Consider the following 22,989-nt stretch of genomic DNA (forward strand, 5'->3'; position numbering starts at 1 on the left):
CATACACGCTCTCTGCCATCTGCCCGGTACAGTTGAAACCGAGATTAAACCGTGCCAGTGGCTGTGGCCATTGAAGGTGAGTATTTACCCACTGAATTCGGTGATGACGCCAAACTGCAGTCAGGTTAAGACCCTGGTGAGGACGACGAGCACACAGATGAGCTTCCCTGAGACAGTTTCTGACAGTTTGTGCAGAAATTCTTTGGTTGTGCAAACCCACAGTTTCACAGTTGATCTCAAACAAGGTGAAGAAACCGGATGTGGAGGTCCTGGGCTGAAGTGGTTACCCGTGGTCTGTGGTTGTTGGGCCGGTTGGAAGTACTGCCTAATTCTCTAAAACGATGTTGGAGGCGGCTTATGGTAGAGAACTGTTCCCTCAAAACTTGAGACATCTGTGGCATTGTGTTGTGTGACAAAACTGCACGTTATAGAGTGGCCTTCTATTGTCCCCACCACAAGGTGCACCTGTGTACTTATCATGCTGTTTAATCAGCTCCTTGATATGCCACACCTGTCAGGTGGAGAAAGAAATAAGGTTTTTGTGCACATTTCTGGGATCCTTTATTTCAGCTCATGAAACAAGGGACCAACGCTTTACATGTATTTTGTTCTGTGTACAAGTGATTGGGAGGATAATGTGAATGATCATAGCTGAGGGCCGCCACGGTTTATTAACAGAGTTTTGTGAAGCAGGAAGTCCCTATAAATATTTCTATTACAATCTCAGTCCAGAACACAATGGTTATATTACACGCAGCTCTCAGTGGGGAGAGGAAGAGAGAGAGGGGTGAGCGAGAGATGTATGGCTCAGTTGGTAGAGCATGGCGGTGCTGTGAGTTCTATTCCCGGGACCACCGTATGCATGACTAAGTGGCTTTGAATGAAAACGTCAGCTCCACTGTAAACACTGTTTGTACTGCTCTGTCCATGACATACAGTAGACTATCCAGGTGAAAGCTATGATCCCTTATTGATGATGTCACTTGTTAGATCCACTTCAATCAGTGTAGATGAAGGGGAGGAGACAGGTTAAAGAAGGATTTTAAAGCCTTGAGACAATTGAGACATGGATCGTGTATGTGTGCCATTCAGAGGGTGAATGGGCAAGACAAAAGACTGAAGTGCCTTTGAACAGAGTGTGGTACAGTAGTTGGTGCCAGGCGCATCGGTTGGAGTGTGTTTTTCACGCTCAACAGTTTCCCGTGTGTATCAAGAATGGTCCACCACTATTCAGCCAACTTGATACATCTGTGTGAAGCATTGGAGTCAACATGGGCCAGCGTTCCTGTGAAATGCTTTCGACACCTTGTAGAGGCCATGCCCAACGAATTGAGGCTGATCTGAGGGCAAAAAGGGAGGAGGGGGCAACAGTTTATTATATTATTCATCTCTATTATTACTATATTCGAGATTATTTAATTTAATTTGATATTAAAACCAAGCATTGAGGACAGAGAGGGAGAAAAATGGAAGTAGAGGGAAACAGAGGGGGTGGGAGTGTTGGCAGAGAAATAGACAGAGAGAGAGGGAGGATGTAAGGCAGGAAGAGGAAGTGAAGAGGAGGAAAAGAGCACTCAGAAAAGAGGGAGGAAATGAGAGGAGTGTGGGAAGGAGGGGGGATGCTTTGTCTGGCCACATCCTGTTGGATGACGTATTTATGTTGAGGTGATATCTAAAAACTCTCCCATGTGCTGTGATACATCATTGTGTGTGTGTGTGTGTTCAGTACATCCTTTTTGCAGAAATATCAGGTCATATTGCGCATGATTCAATATTAGGAGGTAGAAGTTGTCCCTAATTACAATACTGAATACTGTAGGTCTGTACAGTTTGTCTTTTCTATGTAACTGGGGCAAACATAGACAGCATACTGAGGTGTGTGTGTGTGTGTGTGTTTATCCAATGTGCACAGTTTTGGGGTGCAGAGAGAGAGAGGGGATCCTGCCTACGTGACATCCGACACATACCCAAGGCAAACTGGCTCCATTTCAATTATGGCTGGGAACTACCAGGAACCTGATGATACGATATTATCATGATACTTTGACACTGATACGATATTATCATGATACTTTGACACTGATACGATATTATCATGACACTTTGACACTGATACGATATTATCATGATACTTTGACACTGATACGATATTATCATGACACTTTGACACTGATACGATATTATCATGATACTTTGACACTGATACGATATTATCATGATACTTTGACACTGATACGATATTATCATGACACTTTGACACTGATACGATATTATCATGATACTTTGACACTGATACGATATTATCATGACACTTTGACACTGACACAGTATGTTTTGCGATCCTCCGGATTCTCTATGGATTCTGATTTGATACTGTGATTGTAGTGCGATTTCATGTTCAGAACATATTGCCCACCACATGTCTGCTGCAGAGGGACAATCAATCAATCAATCAAATGTATTTATAAAGCCATTTTTACATCAGCAGATGTCACAAAGTGCTGTACAGCCTAAAACCCCAAACAGCAAGCAATGCAGGTGTAGAAGCACAGAGAGAGAGAGTGCCGAAGACATGTTGACTTGCTAGTGGGCTGCTAGCTGGCCCAGGTATAGCCCACTAGCACTAACTGGCCCAGGTGTAGCCCACAAGCGCTAACTGGCCCAGGTATAGCCCACTAGCGCTAACTGGCCCAGGTATAGCCCATTAGCGCTAACTGGCCCAGGTATAGCCCATTAGCGCTAACTGGCCCAGGTATAGCCCACTGGCGCTAACTGGCCCAGGTATAGCCCACTAGCGCTAACTGGCCCAGGTATAGCCCACTAGCGCTAACTGGCCCAGGTATAGCCCACTAGCGCTAACTGGCCCAGGTATAGCCCCCACTAGCGCTAACTGGCCCAGGTATAGCCCACTAGCGCTAACTGGCCCAGGTATAGCCCACTGGCGCTAACTGGCCCAGGTATAGCCCACTGGCGCTAACTGGCCCAGGGCCCACTGGCGCTAACTGGCCCAGGTATAGCCCAGCCTAACTGGCCCAGGTATAGCCCACTGGCGCTAACTGGCCCAGGTATAGCCCACTGGCGCTAACTGGCCCAGGTATAGCCCCCACTGGCGCTAACTGGCCCAGGTATAGGCGCTAACTGGCCCAGGTATAGCCCACTGGCGCTAACTGGCCCAGGTATAGCCCCAGCGCTAACTGGCCCAGGTATAGCCCACTAGCCTAACTGGCCCAGGTATAGCCCACTAGCGCTAACTGGCCCAGGTATAGCCCACTAGCGCTAACTGGCCCAGGTATAGCCCACTAGCGCTAACTGGCCCAGGTAGCGCTAACTGGCCCAGGTAGCGCTAACTGGCCCACACTAGCGCTAACTGGCCCAGGTATAGCCCACTAGCGCTAACTGGCCCAGGTATAGCCCACTAGCGCTAACTGGCCCAGGTATAGCCCACTAGCGCTAACTGGCCCAGGCCCACTAGCACTAACTGGCCCAGGTATAGCCCACTAGCTAACTGGCCCAGGTATAGCCCACTAGCCCACTAGCTAACTGGCCCAGGTATAGCCCACTAGCGCTAACTGGCCCAGGTATAGCCCACTAGCACTAACTGGCCCAGGTATAGCCCACTAGCACTAACTGGCCCAGGTATAGCCACTAACTAACTGGCCCAGGTATAGCCCACTAGCGCTAACTGGCCCAGGTATAGCCCACTAGCACTAACTGGCCCAGGTATAGCCCACTAGCCTAACTGGCCCAGGTATAGCCCACTAGCTCTAACTGGCCCAGGTATAGCCCACTAGCACTAACTGGCCCAGGTATAGCCCACTAGCACTAACTGGCCCAGGTATAGCCCACTAGCACTAACTGGCCCAGGTATAGCCCACTAGCACTAACTGGCCCAGGTATAGCCCACTAGCACTAACTGGCCCAGGTATAGCCCACTAGCACTAACTGGCCCTAGCACTAACTGCCCACTAGCAGCCCACTAGCACTAACTGGCCCAGGTATAGCCCACTAGCACTAACTGGCCCAGGTATAGCCCACTAGCACTAACTGGCCCAGGTATAGCCCACTAGCACTAACTGGCCCAGGTATAGCCACTAGCACTAACTAACTGGCCCAGGTATAGCCCACTAGCACTAACTGGCCCAGGTAGCCCACTAGCACTAACTGGCCCCACTAGCACTAACTGGCCCAGGTATAGCCCACTAGCACTAACTGGCCCAGGTATAGCCCACTAGCACTAACTGGCCCAGGTATAGCCCACTAGCTCTAGCTAACGCCACCTAAACAAAATGTTATATTATTTGTATTTGTATTATTTTTTATTATATTTTCACAAATCGATAGTCAAATTATCGATATAACGTTGTCCAAAATAATATTGTGATATGTAACTAGCGATTTCCCCCCATCACTAATTTCAATCTCCCTTCACCTCTATAAGAGACCCTCAATATCTACCCTCTACCCAATATCTACCCTCTACCCAATATCTACCCTCTACCCAATATCTACCCTGACACACACACACCTCTCGATGTGTGCAGGAGCAGCAGCAGTTCGCAGGCCTAAGCCACACACACACAGAAACGCCACACACACACACACACACATAGAAACGCCACACACAGCAGCAAGCTGTCTGCATGAAATATTCAGTGAATTTCTCAACATGTGCTCTTTCCCCCTTCACATGTGTAGAAGTGCAAAAAAGCGGAGAGACAGGAAGGAAGGAGGGAGAGAGCGGAGGGAGACGGAGTCAATGAGGGCAAACAGCAGACTGGAGAGAGAGAGACAGGGAGCCGAGAGAGAGAGAGAGAGAGAGAGAGAGAGAGAGAGAGAGAGAGAGAGAGAGAGGAGAGAGACAGAGAAAGAACCCAGTTGACTCCATTCCAAGCAACTCCCCTTAGCAACAGCCACAGCTCTGTCTGTGTCCCATTGGCCGGCTGACAGCACACATCACAATCCCATGCACGGTCCTTCAGCCAATCAGGAGGCTCCCAGGAGCTCTGCATTTTGGATTCCATTTTCACCATGGCAACAGAACCCTGCTCCTGGCATGGCCTATGTAGGTAGGCTGTCCCCTTTAACCCCCTCACCCCTCAATCCCCCTGCACACACTTAGTGTACATTCTGTACATGTTTGCTTGCTTTCTAGTAAATACACCAACTCAATTGAGGCCACAGGAAGTACAACTACAGAAATAAACAAAACTCATGGGCACCAAAGACTATGACTGTTTGCTAAGGAGACAAAGATGCTCAACAGTCTCGATTTACTCACTATTGCTCATAGTGTTGAGCGATTAGTGCTTTTTGATGTCGGGTTCGGTTTGATAAAAAATAAAAGAATCACCGTTTTTGATTTCAATGAATAAAAGTCACATGATGGTAGTGACTGGCAATTACTGCTTATCACTTATTAACCATCAAATATTCACTTTACTTGAATAACATTTGTTTTATTTGAGGACTTTATTATTTCCTTCCAAGTCATCATCTCATCTCTTTAGACCTGCTGCCTACGCTGTCTGACAAAATCACTGTTTTTGCAGATCTTCAACGGAAACAAGGCAGAGTTTTATGACTGCTGAATACCAACTATCATTCACTTACATCATGTATTTGTAAGCTTGCGAAGCAACTGTTTTCCATCCCTCTCCATTGGCCTTCTCTCTTCTCTCCGTCTCCGTGTCTGCTCCGCACGGACCGGACAAGTTTCTCTCAGCACTAACAGCTCCACACTTGTGTGTGTTTGCTATTTTAACAGAAACCACGACAGATGCCTTTAAAAACAAAGAGAAATGACTTTTAGACGAAACAAACTCCCTCGATCACATCAAATACATTGATGGCGTTCTCAGAACATTTCAACAACGTTTACAACCCTTGACACTCATCCTGAACATGCTTCCATTCTCAGCAGTGTGTGTTTCCTGCTTCTTTCCCATTGTGCCTAGTCTTCATAACGAGTTGGCATTAGCCGCATTCTTCTCAGCGTTGTGAGAGCGTTGAGTGAATGTTAGACAGGGTTAAAGTCCTAATGTCTGTTAGGGGCCTTATCTCTCTCTGAGACATAAAACATGAAGAGGTGTAACATCTCCTCATTCTGCTGTTCATCAGAGACAGACAGACACACACACACACACTGCTGCTACTCTCTTTGTTCTCTCACTGAAGAGAAGGTGAGAGACAGAGAGAAAGAGATACAAAAACAGAGAGAGAGAGAAAGGGAGAGAGAGAGAGAGAGAGAGACATAGAGAGTTTATCAGATACCAAGGCTGACTGAGGCACTCAAAGACAATGAATAAAGTGATAAATGAGGCTGGACTTAACAAAACAACTGTGTCTGTTCAGTGTGTGCGTATGTGCGGATGTTTGCCCTCAGTGTCTGTAAGTATGTTCTATGTTTGTGTGTGTGTGTGTGTGTGTACGGAAGTAATCCATCTGGGCTGATGCGACAATAGCCACACAAGATACCAGAGACCACGCACGCACACGCACACACACACACACACACACACCAAACTATTGAAGAGAGGGACTGTCAAAATGAACAGCAGGTAATTAAAGGTACTGACAAACCTTCTCATGGGTTTAACCAGCCAGCATACTTTACTATCTCCCCACACACGGCCAGCATACTTTACTATGAACACTCATTACACACTCAATTAGTCCAGGCTTTCATTAGGAGTTAGTATTAGTTAGGGCCATGGGAGGACGACGCCCGCAGACAGCTGGAGGTACTAGACTTCCTTTATCTTCTGTGAGGGATAAAAGATCATACTAATTCTTGTTGGGTTCACTGGCAAAACTGCGAGCTTGTTATCAACCGATCTTCCCAGCTGTGTAGGTTAAATGTAGCCTGGAAGTACAAGGAGTCAGTGGAATGTTAGCAGAAACCGACTGGCACCCAGGCTAGTTTTGTATTCATTTTGTATAAATGTTGTATGCACGTCAGTAACGTAGTGCATGTGTTTTACCTCTGTCTGTGGTATTATTACTATGATGTAGTTGGCAGTACTCTTCTATTGTGATTGCATCATATCATATCATATTGTATGTGTATAGAGTAAACAATCTGATTGAATGTGTATTTCTCCGCTCATGTGTCTCTGTGCTGGTGTGTGTGTCTCTGTGCTGGTGTGTGTGTCTCTGTGCCGGTGTGTGTGTCTCTGTGCCGGTGTGTGTGTATCTCTGTGCTGGTGTGTGTGTCTCTGTGCTGGTGTGTGTGTCTCTGTGCCGGTGTGTGTGTCTCTGTGCTGGTGTGTGTGTGTCTCTGTGCTGGTGTGTGTGTCTCTGTGCTGGTGTGTGTGTCTCTGTGCTGGTGTGTGTGTCTCTGTGCTGGTGTGTGTGTCTCTGTGCCGGTGTGTGTGTATCTCTGTGCCGGTGTGTGTGTCTCTGTGCCGGTGTGTGTGTATCTCTGTGCCGGTGTGTGTGTATCTCTGTGCCGGTGTGTGTGTATGATTAGTCTGGGCTCTCTCTGAGTCCAGCGGCTCAGCAGAAGCTTTCCTAATTAGGTTAGCCATGGTAACGTGAGTGGTGGCTGGTTTTCCAGGAATAGACTCAACCATGGAGAGGAGGAGAGGACGAGAGGACAGGAGGAGGCTCCACAACATACCGACCAGGACTCTTAAGTCTGTGAGTGTTTATAATGGTCATGCGTGTTGCATGTGTGTCTACTGTTCAGAGTATCACAGCATCACTTTTTCACAGTCTCTGTACAGGAGGGAGTGTAGTCTGGAAGCAGCTTTGTCTGGCATTAGCCAGGTTAGTAGGTGCGCCTGTCAGCTGAACTACACACACACACACACACACGTTTCCGTGCCTGTGAAAAAAAGTGATACTCTGAACAGTAAACACACACCGGGGTTGGGGTCAATTCCATTTCAATTCCAGTCAATTTAAGAAGCAAACCCAATTCCAAATGTTCCTCATGGAAAAGCACTGAAGAGAATTGGAATTTCAGTGTACTGCTTCCTGAATTGACTGGAATTGACCCCAATCCTGACACACTCACACACAAACTCTGTCTATCCTTTCACTCACACACACACACACACACACACACACACACACACACACACACACACACACACACACACACACACACACACACACACACACACACACACACACACACACACACACACACACACACACACACACACACACACACACACACACACACACACCAGGGCATGATGGAGTATGCTTGGCACCCAGAGGCCATGTTGTGTCTGCTGAGCCCTAACCCTTCATTAAACCTGAGCCTCTCCAAGACTGTGATTAGGAGGCTTAGGCTGCAGACTGACTGACACAGGGCCAGGCTCCACATCACCCCCTACTGACAACTACATGTAACTACACCTCCAGCCAGCATTGCTGTCTATACAGCCTGACCAGGGGTTAACGAGTTCTCTCTCTGGGGCCAGGGGGCTGTGTGTTTGTGTGAGGGGCTGTGTACGAGGGGGCTGTGTGTGTATGGGGGAGTTGTGTGTGTATGGGGTGCTGTGTGTGTATGGGAGTTGTGTGTTTATGGGGGTGTATGGGGGAGTTGTGTGTGTGGGTGGGTGGGTGCTGTGTGTGTATGGGGGAGTTGTGTGTGTATGGGGGTGCTGTGTGTGTATGGGGGGTGTATGGAGGAGTTGTGTGTTTATGGGGGTGTATGGGGGAGTTGTGTGTGTGGGTAGGTGCTGTGTGTGTATGGGGGAGTTGTGTGTGTATGGGGGTGCTGTGTGTGTATGGGGGGGTGTATGGAGGAGTTGTGTGTTTATGGGGGTGTATGGGGAGTTGTGTGTGTGGGTAGGTGCTGTGTGTGTATGGGGAGTGTGTGTGTATGGGGTGCTGTGTGTGTATGGGGGAGTTGTGTGTGGGTGGGTGCTGTGTGTGTATGGGGGAGTTGTGTGTGTGTGTGGGTGGGTGCTGTGTGTGTATGGGGGAGTTGTGTGTGTATGGGGGGTGCTGTGTGTGTATGGGGGGTTGTGTGTGTATGGGGGTGGGTGCTGTGTGTGTATGGGGGGCAGAGGAGATAGACTGATTGATCTACTAAACAGGTATCTGGCTAATGTCTACATCTGTCAGAGTGTGTGTGGGTGTGTGTTTGTGTTTGTGTGTGTGTGTGTGTGTGTGTGTGTCCGTTTAGGTTAAATGGACAGAATCCATGTTGTAAGATCATTACCAAGTGGCTGGAGAACAGACCTCCTACTTCCAACAGAGATTTAGACAGACCTCTTACTTAAATAAGACACAGATTTAGACTGGGAATGAAGAAATATCAGCAAAAATATATATTTTGTATGATTTTATGATATTACGATAACAATATCCATGATAAAAAAAAACAGGTTGCTGACTATATAACCACAGCTCAGAGTAGGAAGACAAAGCAGGGTCTATCGTCCCCTATACACCGTATCCATAGGGCACTCTCCTCTCCCCTTTTTCTCCTTCTTTACACCCCTTTCACACAAAGGCAGGGGGGTTGGTCAGTGGGGTGTAGAGGAGGGGGTACAGGGTAACATGAGATCAGAAAGCCAGATCAGGAGGACAAGAGCCAGAGGAAATGGGGGAAGGGAACAGAGAAGGTCAAGTTGGTAGGACAGAGGGGGGAGGAGAGAACAGCAGTGATTTTGGGGGTGGATTTCTAAACGAGAGATTTGGGGAAAGACCGAGAAAAGAAAACATGGCAGGATTTGATGGGATTGTGTTTTTCCCCCCACCCAAAATAAATAAACATTCACTAAGACTAACAGATCCTTTGAGCCATTGGGCTCCCGAGTGGCGCGGCGGTCTAAGACACTGCATCTCAGTGCATTAGGCGTCACCACTGGTTCGAATCTAGGCTGTATCACATCCGGCCGTGATTGGGAGTCCCACAGGGCGGCGCACAATTAGCCCGGGTTTGGCGGGCGTAGGCTGTCATTGTAAATAAGAATTTGTTCTTAACTGACTTGCCTGGTTAAATAAAGGTAAATAATCTCCATGTCATATTTGAAGGCTAAAACAACAGCAATATCTGAGTCTTTAAAACAATGTTCAGTTACACCCCAATCTCTAACCAATACCATCTAACAAACAAACTAACCCTCACCAGCCCCCTAAAGAGTTGCAGTGTTGACACACCTGTGCCCTCTCTACACACACATTACCAAACACTTATCTGACACCATCTAGGAGCTCTCAACACCTCTCACATCATGGTAAGGTATTTTACACAGGTGCACACACACACACACACACGCACACAGTATGGTGGCGGTGACAGTTGATGTAGCAGTAGGTCTGAGTGTTTCCGAGCGAGGCAGAGAGGTGCCAGGGAGGATGCCACTAACAGTTTTTGCCACCGTGACAACCACAGAGCACAGAGGTGGGTAAACTTCTAGCGATCTTTCTCTCACTATCTCTACGTCTATTTATCTCTCTCTCTCCCCCCTCACTATCTCTACATGTATCTCTCTCCTTCTCCATCTTTCACCAGGCTGGTCACTAGAAATAAACGGCAATTTCAGACGTTTGAAAAAGTTCTGAGAAGGTGGATATGTGCCTTCCTCGGAGCTCATCGGACAAAGAAAGAAGAGCGATTGGCCAGCACTGGGCGCGAAATCATGATGCTCGGCGCTGAGGCACGCTGCTTAGACCCATGTACTATGGTGCAGTTCACAACACTCTATCAAGGCGTGTGAATACTGTGAATTCGGTTCATACCTGATCATAATAGCACGTCGTTTTTCATTATTTTGTTGTAAGCCTTCCCCAAACCATAGCCCGAACCTTAATCACTCTGAATGATGAGCCTAAACTGTTAACCTTTGAGTTGTTTCTGTTTCAACCCAGTAACCACGCAGAATGAACCCTGTAACCACGCAGAATGAACCCTGTAACCACGCAGAATGAACCCTGTAACCACGCAGAATGAACCCTGTAACCACGCAGAATGAACCCTGTAACCACGCACAATGAACCCTGTAACCACGCACAATGAACCCTGTAACCAGAATGAACCCTGTAACCACGCAGAATGAACCCTGTAACCACGCAGAATGAACCCTGTAACCACGCAGAATGAACCCTGTAACCCCGCACAATGAACCCTGTAACCCCGCACAATGAACCCTGTAACCACACACAATGAACCCTGTAACCCAGCAGAATGAACCCTGTAACCCGCAGAATGAACCCTGTAACCACGCAGAATGAACCCTGTAACCCCGCACAATGAACCCTGTAACCACGCACAATGAACCCTGTAACCACGCACAATGAACCCTGTAACCCCGCAGAATGAACCCTGTAACCACGCAGAATGAAACCTGTAACAACGCAGAATTAACCCTGTAACCCAGCAGAATGAACCCTGTAACCACACAGAATGAACCCTGTAACCACGCACAATGAACCCTGTAACTACGGACAATGAACCCTATAACCACGCAGAATGAACCCTGTAACCACGCAGAATGAACCCTGTAACCCCGCAGAATGAACCCTGTAACCACGCACAATGAACCCTGTAACCATGCACAATGAACCCTGTAACTACGCAGAATGAACCGAATGAACCCTGTAACCCCGCAGAATGAACTCTGTAACCATGCACAATGAACCCTGTAACTACGGACAATGAACCCTGTAACCACGTACAATGAACCCTGTAACTACGGACAATGAACCCTGTAACCCCGCACAACGAACCCTGTAACCACACACAATGAACCCTGTAACCCCGCAGAATGAACCCTGTAACCCAGCAGAATGAACCCTGTAACCCAGCAGAATGAACCCTGTAACTACGCAGAATGAACCGAATTAACCTTGTAACCCCGCAGAATGAACCTTGTAAATCTGCAGAATGAACCCTGTAACCCTGCAGAATGAACCCTGTAACCACGCAGAATGAACCCTGTAACCACGCACAATGAACCCTGTAACCACACAGAATGAACCCTGTAACCCCGCAGAATGAACCCTGTAACCATGCACAATGAACCCTGTAACCCCGCAGAATGAACCCTGTAACCACGCACAATGAACCCTGTAACCACACAGAATGAACCCTGTAATCCCGCAGAATGAACCCTGTAACCATGCACAATGAACCCTGTAACCCCGCAGAATGAACCCTGTAACCATGCACAATGAACCCTGTAACCCCGCAGAATGAACCCTGTAACCATGCAGAATGAACCCTGTAACCCTGCAGAATGAACCTTGTAAATCTGCAGAATGAACCCTGTAACCCCGCAGAATGAACCCTGTAACCACGCACAATGAACCCTGTAACCCCGCAGAATGAACCCTGTAACCACACAGAATGAACCCTGTAACCCCGCAGAATGAACCCTGTAACCACGCACAATGAACCCTGTAACCCCGCAGAATGAACCCTGTAACCACACAGAATGAACCCTGTAACCACGCACAATGAACCCTGTAACCCCGCAGAATGAACCCTGTAACCACACAGAATGAACCCTGTAACCACGCACAATGAACCTTGTAACCACGAACAATGAACCCCGCAGAATTGACGTGGAATTTCAAAGGGAAACTATGAGATCTTGTTGCTGTCAAACCCTGCTTCCCTCTACTTCTCTCTCTCTGTTTATCTCTACTCCTCTCTCTCTGTTTATCTCTACTCCTCTCTCTCTGTTTATCTCTACTCCTCTCTCTCTGCTTCCCTCTACTCCTCTCTCTCTGTTTATCTCTACTCCTCTCTCTCTGTTTATCTCTACTCCTCTCTCTCTGCTCTCTCTCTCTGTTTATCTCTACTCCTCTCTCTCTGTTTATCTCTACTCCTCTCTCTCTGTTTATCTCTACTCCTCTCTCTCTGTTTATCTCTACTCCTCTCTCTCTGTTTATCTCTACTCCTCTCTCTCTGTTTATCTCTACTCCTCTCTCTCTGTTTATCTCTACTCCTCTCTCTCTGTTTATCTCTACTCCTCTCTCTCTGTTTATCTCTACTCCTCTCTCTCTGTTTATCTCTACTCCTCTCTCTCTGTTTATCTCTACTCCTCTCTCTCTGCTTCCCTCTACTCCTCTCTCTGTTTATCTCTACTCCTCTCTCTCTGCTTCCCTCTACTCCTCTCTCTCTGTTTATCTCTACTCCTCTCTCTTTACCCCTCTGTCTCTCTGTAAAATCTGTTTCACAGGGGAGGGGGGTATATTAGATAACATGCACTGCAGAGGAGAGCTCTTCTATCTCATCACATCCCTCTCTCTCTCCCTCCCTTCTCATCACATTACTCTCTAACAGCCTCATGTTCTCTCTAGCGCTCCCATCTCATCCCTCTCACTCATTGTCACTCCATCTTATTTCAGTCTCTCGTTGACAGGCGCCCATCTCTTCTCTCCTCTCTCCTGTTCGATCGCACAAACCAGCCCATTAATGTAACTGATCCCATCAAGTGGCACTAATACACTGCCACACACACGATGTCTGCTGCGTGCCCATGTCTTCAGCAGGTGGGCACAGTGGATGATGTCAGCTCCTCCTCCTCTCTCTCCTGGCTCCTTCTTCTCCTCCTCCCTCAGTGTGATGCTATGTTCCCTCGCTCCGTGAAGGAGGTGTACGAAAGCCGCTCCAGCTCTCTCTTCTCTGGTCCCACAGCTTCCGGCCACCTCCCTCCAGCAGTCTTGAGTCAGCTCTCTATCCCTCGCTCTCTCTCTCTATAAATATCTATCCCCCCAACATTCTCTCTCTCTCTCTATAAATATCTATCCCCCCAACATTCTCTCTCTCTCTCTGTATCCGTTTTGTCTGGTTAAGGATTCGTGGTCCTACAGTATCCAGCCACAGTCATTAAAATAAAGAGCAATAGCAGTGAGTTAAAGGGGTATAGAGAGAGAGAGATAAAGGGAGGAAGAAAGCAACTGGGATGAGAGAGTGAAAGGAGAGTGAAGGTGACAATATGCAGATGTCTGAGAAGAAGACAGTTTGTGTGTGTGTGTGTGTGTCAGGGTTTCCATGAGCCAATTTTTAAAATATTTTTTAAAATAATTTAAAGCCAATAAATTCATCTGTTTTGGTGCACGATTAATAATAGCTACTATTTTTATTTCTCAACTGGTTATTGAAGTGTGCCTCCTATTCACCATTCAAGTGCAGACAACAGGCTGTCAGCGTGTCACCCACCACTTAACAATGTGAGCTGGAGGCAGCAAAATCCTACCATGGAAACACGGAGGCAATTATTTTCTAAAGACTCCATAGGCGGCGCGTGTAAGTTTCAAGTCTGGGGAAAGCTTCCCATTGATCCTAACATGTTTGCCGTTCTGCGTGCCAGTTGTGATTTCATATGCCCATTTCCGTGGAACAGTTTCTTTTCAATTTGAACGTTGTCATTTCTCAAAATCATTGTCATGTGGTTAGTCATAAAAACCAGAATGAAAATGACACAAAGTTATATATAATTAGCATAATAATATCCTCCACATCAAAATCTGGCTGTTTAAGCCAGAGATATATATTGGTTGTTGTTGTTGCACGGGACACGTCTCAATCCCCCACATCCGCCAACGGCGGCCTTCCGCATCTGGGGTGGAAGGTGGCCGAGCCACAGTGGTGTTTGTCAGACCACGAGGCATCCCGGAAATGTGTCTTCTCACGAAAATGTCTGTGAGTCTGAACGGTTTGACCTACAATCAAATATGACCACAAAATGACCATGTTCTCCGCCTCACGGGACTGTAGTCGGTACCGCCGATCTGCCAACTTCTGTCTGTGGCGTATGAACAGTTTGGGCTACACACTGATATGGAGAAGTGAGACTCTCACGGACACGTACTTGTCGGTTGTTTTGCTCTCGGGCCGCCAGCGGACCTCGTCTGAAGGTAGCCTGGTACAAGTTCAAAAAATGAATGGAAGTATACACTGAGTGTACAAAACATTAAGAACACCTTCCTAATATTGAGTTGCACCTCCCATTTTGCCCTCAGAACGGTTTCAATTCGTCGGGATATGGACTCTACATGGTGCCGAAAGTGTTCCACAGGGATGCTGGCCCATGTTGACTCTTAATGCTTCCCACAGTTGTGTCAAATTGGCTGGATGTCTTTTGGGTGGTGGACCATTCTTGCTACACACGGGAAACTGTTGAGTGTGAAAAACCCAGCAGCGTTGCAGTTCTTGACACAAACTGGTGCGCCTGGCACCTACTACCATACCCCGTTCAAAGGCACTTAAATATTCTGTCTTGCCTATTCACCTTCAGAATGGCACACATACACTATCCATGTCTCAAGGCTTAAAAATCCTTTTTTAATCTGTCTCCTCCCCTTCAACTGCACTGATTGAAGTTAACTTAACAAGTGACATCAGTAAGGGATCATAGCTTTCACCTGGAGTCACCTGGTCAGTCTATGTCATGGAAAGATGCATAATGTTTTGACCATTCAGTGTATATGGAAGTAGTGCAGTGGCGATTTTAGCATGTAAATCTTGGTGGGGGGAAAATAAAAATAATTGTGGGATTCATGCCAGCAAAGCCACTACACAACACTAAACAATACATGAATTGCACTGTAGCACTGACAAACAGTGCCCACAAACTGTTAGGGCCTACATAAAGCTGTCCCAACACCTTACCACAGCTACACCTGGCTATCAGCGGAGCCTTGTCTATCAGCGAAACAGTTTATTCAGCCTCATTTACTGCCTTTAAAAAAATATAGCTGATATGACTAATGTGGTTTCTACTGATAATTGAGATGTACAAACTACGGCATAAAGGGACAAGCGGATAAGAGGCAATCCGTAATTTCGATTAAGACATTAATGATCAAGCAACGACGGACGCAGTTCAGCACTTTTGAAATGTACAGCGAATTCAGAACTTGGACCGTTCTTACAGTGTTCTCCCTGTACACCAAGTCAGAACAGTAGGATAAATAAAGGGGGCATATAAACAGAAAATTAAAGCTCTTACAATATTCGATGAATACATTTCTCTAAAACAGGTCATAGGCTATAGGTGCTCCACCAAGATAGAACAGCAGGCAAAATTAAGAGGTGAAAATAGACCAAATTATTAGGGTGAGGCACATTGAACGCCGTTTGGGTCTTTGCGTGTCAAAAAAGATACGTCATATAACACTATTTGACACGTTAAATAACAAAATTATATTGTAGAATGTTGTGTGTGTGCTGAATTTGCAGGTGCAAGCCAAGCGCCACCACTACTGTCAGTAGCACTGACAGTAGCACTGTGTTTACAATACCGCATTGGTGAAAATAGACCCAATTATTAGGGTGAGGCACATGGGCTACTAACAGCTACTAACAGCTTACTACACAACATACACTTAGCATTACTTTCTTAGCTACAGTATACATATCTCCCTGGCATTTTACATCATTTATGCAGCAGCATACAATATATTTTTGGACTCACCTTGTGAAGGTGACGCAGCGGTCCTTTGTGGGCAAATTTTGGCATCAAACTTTGTCATCAAAGTCTGGCATTCTATGGATTTATGGTGGGAACTCGGGACACACACACACACACACACACACACACACACACACAGCCACTCCATTGAATAGCAGGCTAACGTTAGTTGTTTCTTTGCAACGCCTGCAGTTAGCCACTGATTCCTTCCAAACGACTCCTTGTTGAATTTGCGATTTCCAACTTGGTGTGTAATCTTTATGTCCAATGAGCACCGATACGTTTTATCTATCATTTCTCTTCATTATTTCTCTTCATATGACAAGGATTAAAAAGGATTTGCCAGTAGATTGTCGACTTGATTCATGAAGATGACTGTAAGACTTTGAAGGAAAGATACGCCCCCGTGGGTCGACGCCCTAACGGGTTATACACCCAATGCATAATGGGTCCGGTACATTTCTCAAATGGCCAATTAAAATCTTCCCGGTCAAGTTGTCCAGCGCCACATTTTCCTAACGGAAACCCTGGTGTGTGTGTGTGTGATGGCTGCTGATGGACAGGGTTGTCATGGTAAAAAATGCAAGCGCTCAACTCGACCTTCTGATGGTTTATGGTCTGGATTTCCCAGAACAGTCCCGCATCTCTCTCATGCACACACTGCATTCAAGGTCAACTGTTACAGAGCCAGACAACAGTAACAAGTAAAAGGAAAGATGAGATATTCAACAACAAAACAGCAAACCTCAGACAGAAATAACACGTTCTGTATCAGCACACACAACCAATGCTTCTCATGTGCACATGATTCTACCCCGTACCTCCTCCGAATTATTTAGGCCTTTTAAGACCAGTAACTACTTTCTATCTACACCTCCCACTTCAACAGACAGACACACACACATACGCGCATGCACACAAAGCCACAGTGTTTGGCAGGCAGTCAATGTGTGCTCGACCATGTTCAATACCCAGTGGTAATGTGATACAGCTGAAAGAGAGGCTGACTGACTGAGAGACCCAGGTGTGACTCTGTGGGGTCCTGGGGAGAAGGGGGACAGGGGCATGTGTGTGTGTGTGTGTGTGTGTGTGTGTGTGTGTGTGTAAGAGACAGAAAGAAAGAGAGAGAAGGGTGTGTGGGGTGTTACAAGGTGTGTGTGTGTGCGCTTGTTTGGGCTGCTCGCTCCCCTCCAGGAAATAAGCTGATCCCAGACAGGGCCTCTCGGCACAGGGCCAAAATGCTGAACGTCGTGTGTGTGTGTGTGTGTGTGTGTTCTGGCACCCACCAAGAAACACAACGTAGAGCTCTCCTGTGACATGTTGTCATGATTTAACAAAGAGGGAGAGAAAGAGAGAGAAAGCGAGAAACATGGACGAGCGATAGAGCGAGAGAGAGGAGAGTGGATAGCAAGGGTATCCGCCCAGTTACAGTCCAAACCAAATCGACCACACACAACTGGATTCCCTTTGCAGGCGTCAAGAGATATGTATGAAATTGTTAACAGTGAGAGTGAGCCAAAACCAGAACACACACACACACACACAGGTCAGACCGCCCAGTCACAGGAGGACAGCAGATAACCACTGCTGTGAACGAGGGAGGAGTGGCCAGAAAACACACCAGAGATCTCTCTCGCTCTCTTTCTCCCGTTGATCATCCCTCCATCGTTACCTCTCATTAATAGCACTGAGCTGTGATCATACAGACGGAGGAGGAGCAGGCCTCGGGTCCCCCTGTAGCAGTGCAAGCAGATACAGACATACAGTCCCTAGGGGAAGTTTACACACCCTTGAACTTTCTTTCCCCACATTTCGTTGCGTTACAAAGTGGGACTGAAATAGATTTAATTGACTTTTTTGTTGTTGTCAATGAGCTACACATAAAAACCTCTAATTAATCATTAATAACAGTGTCATAACTACGAGATGGGGTATTCACCCCCTTTGTTTAGGCAAGCCTAAATTATAATGAACAAAAATATCAACGCAACATGCAACAATTTCAAAGATTTGACTGAGTTACAGATTATAAAAGGAAATCAGTCAATTAAAATAAATTCATTGGGCCCGAATCTATGGATTTCACGAGTGGGCATAGTCCCACCCACTTGGCAACCAGGCCCACCAACTGGGGAGCCAAGACCAGCCAATCAGAATGAGTTTTTCCCCACAAAAGGGCTTTATTACAGACAGAACTACTCCCCAGTTTCATCAGCTGTCCGGGTGGCTCGTCTCAGACGATCCGGAAGGTGAAGAAGGCGGTTGTGGAGGTCCTGGGCTGGCGTGGTTACACGTGGTCTGCGGTTGTGAGGCCGGTTGGACATGCAGCCAAGTTCTCTAAAACGACGTTGGATGCGGCTTATGGTTGAGAAATTAACATTTCATTATCTGGCAACAGCTCTGGTGGACATTCTTGCAGTCAGCATGCCAATTGAAATAAATTGAGACATCTATGGCATGGTGTTGTGTAACAAAACCGCACATTTTAGAATGGCCTTTTATTGTCCCCAGCACAAGATGCACCTGTGTAATAACCAAGCTGTTTAATCAGCTTCTTGACTTGATATGCCACACCTGTCAGGTGGATGGATTATGAAATGCTCACTAATGGGATGTAAACAAATTTGTGCACCAAATTTGAGAGAAATAAGCTTTTTGTGCACATGGCAAATATTTTATTTCCGTTCATGAAACATGGGACCAACACTTTTTGTTCAGTATAGTTCAGAAGTAAAATTTGTCTTAACAAATCACATAATATGTTATATGGAATCACTCTGTGAATTAATAGGGGTTGACATGATTTTTTAATGACTACCCCTTCCTCTGTCCGACATACATACATCTTCAACTACAAAGACCATGGAGCTTTTCGAATCCCTCATAAAGAAGGGCAGTGATTGGTAGATGGGTAACAATAACAAATCAAATACCTAATACATATTTAAGCACGGTCAAGTTAATAATTATGCTGTGGATGATGTATCACACCACCCAGACACATAAAAGATGCAGTCGTCCTTCTGAACTGAGCTGCAGGAAAGGAAGGAAACTGCTCAGGGATGCCAACATGAGGCCATTGGTGATTTTAAAAACCTTTCAATGGTTGTGACGGGAGAAAAACGATGGATCAACATTGTAGTGACGGCACAATAATGACCTAAATAACAGAATACAAAATATACATCATAAAATTGTTCCAAAACATGAATATGTTTGCAACAAGGTACTAAAGTAGAAACACGGCAGAGGAATACACTTTCTTTTGCCTAAATGCAAAGTCTTATGTTTTGGGCAAATCCAACACAATATCAGAGTAACTGCCTCCTTATTTTCAAGCATGGTGGTGGCTGCATCATGTTATGGGTATGCCTGACATCGGGAAAGACAGGGGAGATTTTATAGGATGAAAATAAACGGGATGGAGCTAAGCACAGGCAAATCCTAGAGGAAAACCTGCTGCAGTCTGCTTTACACCAGACACCGAAAGAGGAATTCACCTCTCAGCAGGACAATAACCTACAACACAAAGCCAAATCGACACTGGAGTTGCTTACCAAGAATCCAGTGAATGATCTTGAGTGGCCAAGTTTGCTTTTTACTTAAATCTGCTTTAAAAGCTATGGCAATACTTGCTGTCTAGCCATGATCCCCAACACCTTGTCAGAGCTAGAAGAGTTTTGAAAATAATGGGCAAATATTGCACAACACAGGTGTGCAAAGCTCTTATGAGACTTACCCAAGAAGACTCACAGCTGTAATCGCTGCCAAAGGTGTTTCTAACATATAATGTGTTTCATTTTTATTAGTCTTAAAAAAAAATTGTCCACTTGACATGAGAGTATTTGTGTAGATCACTGACCAAAAAATGGCAATTAAATCCATTTTAATCCCACTTTGTAACACAATAAAATGTGAAGAAATCCAAAGGGGGGCTGGAGACTTTCTATAGTCACTGTATACAAACAGTGACAGACGCAAACATACACAGACAAACACAAACACAGATGCACAACATCAGCATTTGTATAAATGCACAGAAATGTACAGACACACTTCCTTACCCGGCCAACTGCGTGCTCCAACCAGACGGCCCCGCTGCAAGAGAGAAACATCAAATCATTCTGTCGGCGCAATGCAGAATGCTCTAAAATCCACTTTCTTTAAAAAAAATATGTTTTGAATCAAATGATATCACTTGATAAGACGCCAAACTTACCATTCCCACACTTCATTATGATTGGCTCTTCGCTGTGGCTGCAAAGCCCTTGACCGTGATGTTAACATCTTTAATGATTGTTCAGGTGATGCCAGGCTGGCCCATGCCAACAGCACACCGAGGCCGTGGCATCATGTTAGGCCTTGTTCCGCTGCGAAGAGAGAAGCACGTCAGTGCAATGACATTAGAACTGAAGAGAAGCCTAGAGGCCTGGCATGACAGGTAAGGACTTAAGTTGTGTGTCTGAGGAGAAATCAGGGAGCTCACAAGAGCATTGCGGTTAGTAATAATGGTGCTCATTTGTTGTTATAGATTAACACACATCCTGAACATGTGACAACATCCCCAGCATTTTTATGTCAGCAGCTTCAGCCATTCCTAGACGCAGGAGACACTTAGACGGAGTATTGTCGGAGTGTGTGTCGGTCTCTAGTGGATTCCTGATTGTATCACGTGAGCATTTCGAGGCCACATCAAATCAAAATGCATTTGTCATATGCCCCGAATACAACAGGTGAGGACTTTACCGTGAAATACTTACTTACGAGCCCTTTCCCAACAACGCAGAGTTAAAAATACAAACAATATGCCAAATAAAAAGGAAATAATAACACAATAAAATAACAATAACGAGGCTACAGTATATACAAGGAGTACCGGTACCGAGTCAATGTGCAGGGGTACGAGGTAGTAATATGTACAGGTAATATGTGCAGGTAATATGTGCAGGTAATATGTATGAGGTAATATCTACAGGTAATATGTACAAGGTAATATGTACGAGGTAATATGTACGAGGTAATATCTACAGGTAATATGTAGGAGGTAATATCTACAGGTAATATGTGCAGGTAATATGTACGAGGTAATATGTGCAGGTAATATGTACGAGGTAATATGTGCAGATAATATGTACGAGGTAATATGTACGAGGTAATATGTACAGGTAATATATGCATGTAGGCGGTGGCAACCCATCATTCAGGGTGGGTTTTGAGCCCTACATTTTAAGCTAAAAAAAGGTTGCCTGTTTTTCATGTTATCTTGGAATTAATATTTGTCATATATCAGTTTGCAAAAATAAGTTAATAAAGCTGCATACAAACATGGTCTCTTTTTTGTTGTTGTTTTGAGTAAGACAGCTCCAAAACGCAGGTGCAGCTCAGTGCTTTATGTGGTGGTGGGGCAGCCAGCGGAAAATACGTAGCGTAGGGGTTGGTAATGTTCTCTAGTTGCGCTGTGATTGGCTCAGTGTTCTGTCACTCATGGGGAGACTACAACACCACCAAATCTAAGGGTAGAGCAACATTGGCCATGCTATCAATCCAGCATGAATTCTGCCGTGCTCAAAACAACTGTTAACTCGGATCTGGGAAATCTGACTTCAGTGAGTTCAAGACAACTGGGAACTCTGGGAAACAATTGAGCTCTGACTGGGAAAATATGTTTTGAACGGTCATCCAGCTCGGAATTGTAAATCGGGAACTTGGGCCTCTTTCTCGATCTATGACCTGAAGATCACTGATGTTATCATCATTCGACCTTGTTTTTGTCAGAGTTCCCAGTTGTCTTGAAAGCATCATAAATTCAGAAAATGCCAGACTTTGATGACAAAATGTTCCAATGAAGGACCGCCGCTCCACCTTCCTGTTCAAGTGAGCACAACAAGATGAGTCCAAAAATGTATTGTATACTGATGCATAAATGATGTAAAATGCCAAGGAAATATGTATACTGTAGCTAAGAAAGTAATACTAAGTGTATGTTGTGTAGTAAGTTGTTAGTAGCCCATGTGCCTCACCTTAATAATTTGGTTTATTTTCACCTCTTAATTTTGCCTACTGTTCTGACTTGGTGGGTCACATGTAGCCTATAACCTGTTTTAGAGAAATGTAATCATTGAATTTTATTTACCCGTTATTTTACCAGGTAAATTGACTGAGAACACATTCTCATTTGCAGCAACGACCTGGGGAATAGTTACAGGGGAGAGGAGGGGGATGAATGAGCCAATTGTAAACTGGGGATTATTAGGTGACCGTGATGGTTTGAGGGCCAGATAGGGAATTTAGCCAGGACACCGGGGTTAACACCCCTACTCTTACGATAAGTGCCATGGGATCTGTAATGAACTCAGAGAGTCAGGACACCCGTTTAACGTCCCATCCGAAAGACGGATATTGTAAGAGCATTCACTGTCTGCTTATATGCTCCCTTTTCTTATCCTACGATTCAGACTTGGTGTACAGGGAGAATAATGTAAGAACGGGCCATGTTCTGAATTATGTTGCTGTACATTTAAAAAGTGCTGAATAAATAGTTATATTGACTACGTCCGTCTTAGCTCGCTCATTAATGTCTTAATCAAAATTACGGATGGCCTCT

At 45.7% G+C, this 22,989-nt stretch overlaps 1 protein-coding gene across 1 annotated transcript in view; it reads right to left on the reverse strand.

Annotated features, from left to right (window-relative positions):
• LOC112214656 (lysine-specific demethylase 6B-like) overlaps nucleotides 1-22,989 on the reverse strand; it is a 151,807-nt gene that overhangs the window by 124,461 nt on the left and 4,357 nt on the right. The window contains 2 exon segments of the mRNA XM_042327173.1: nucleotides 20,450-20,483; nucleotides 20,605-20,755. The gene's annotated coding sequence lies outside the window, so the exon portion shown is untranslated.

Source organism: Oncorhynchus tshawytscha, linkage group LG09, assembly GCF_018296145.1.
Source record: "Oncorhynchus tshawytscha isolate Ot180627B linkage group LG09, Otsh_v2.0, whole genome shotgun sequence".
Lineage (NCBI taxonomy): Eukaryota > Metazoa > Chordata > Actinopteri > Salmoniformes > Salmonidae > Oncorhynchus > Oncorhynchus tshawytscha.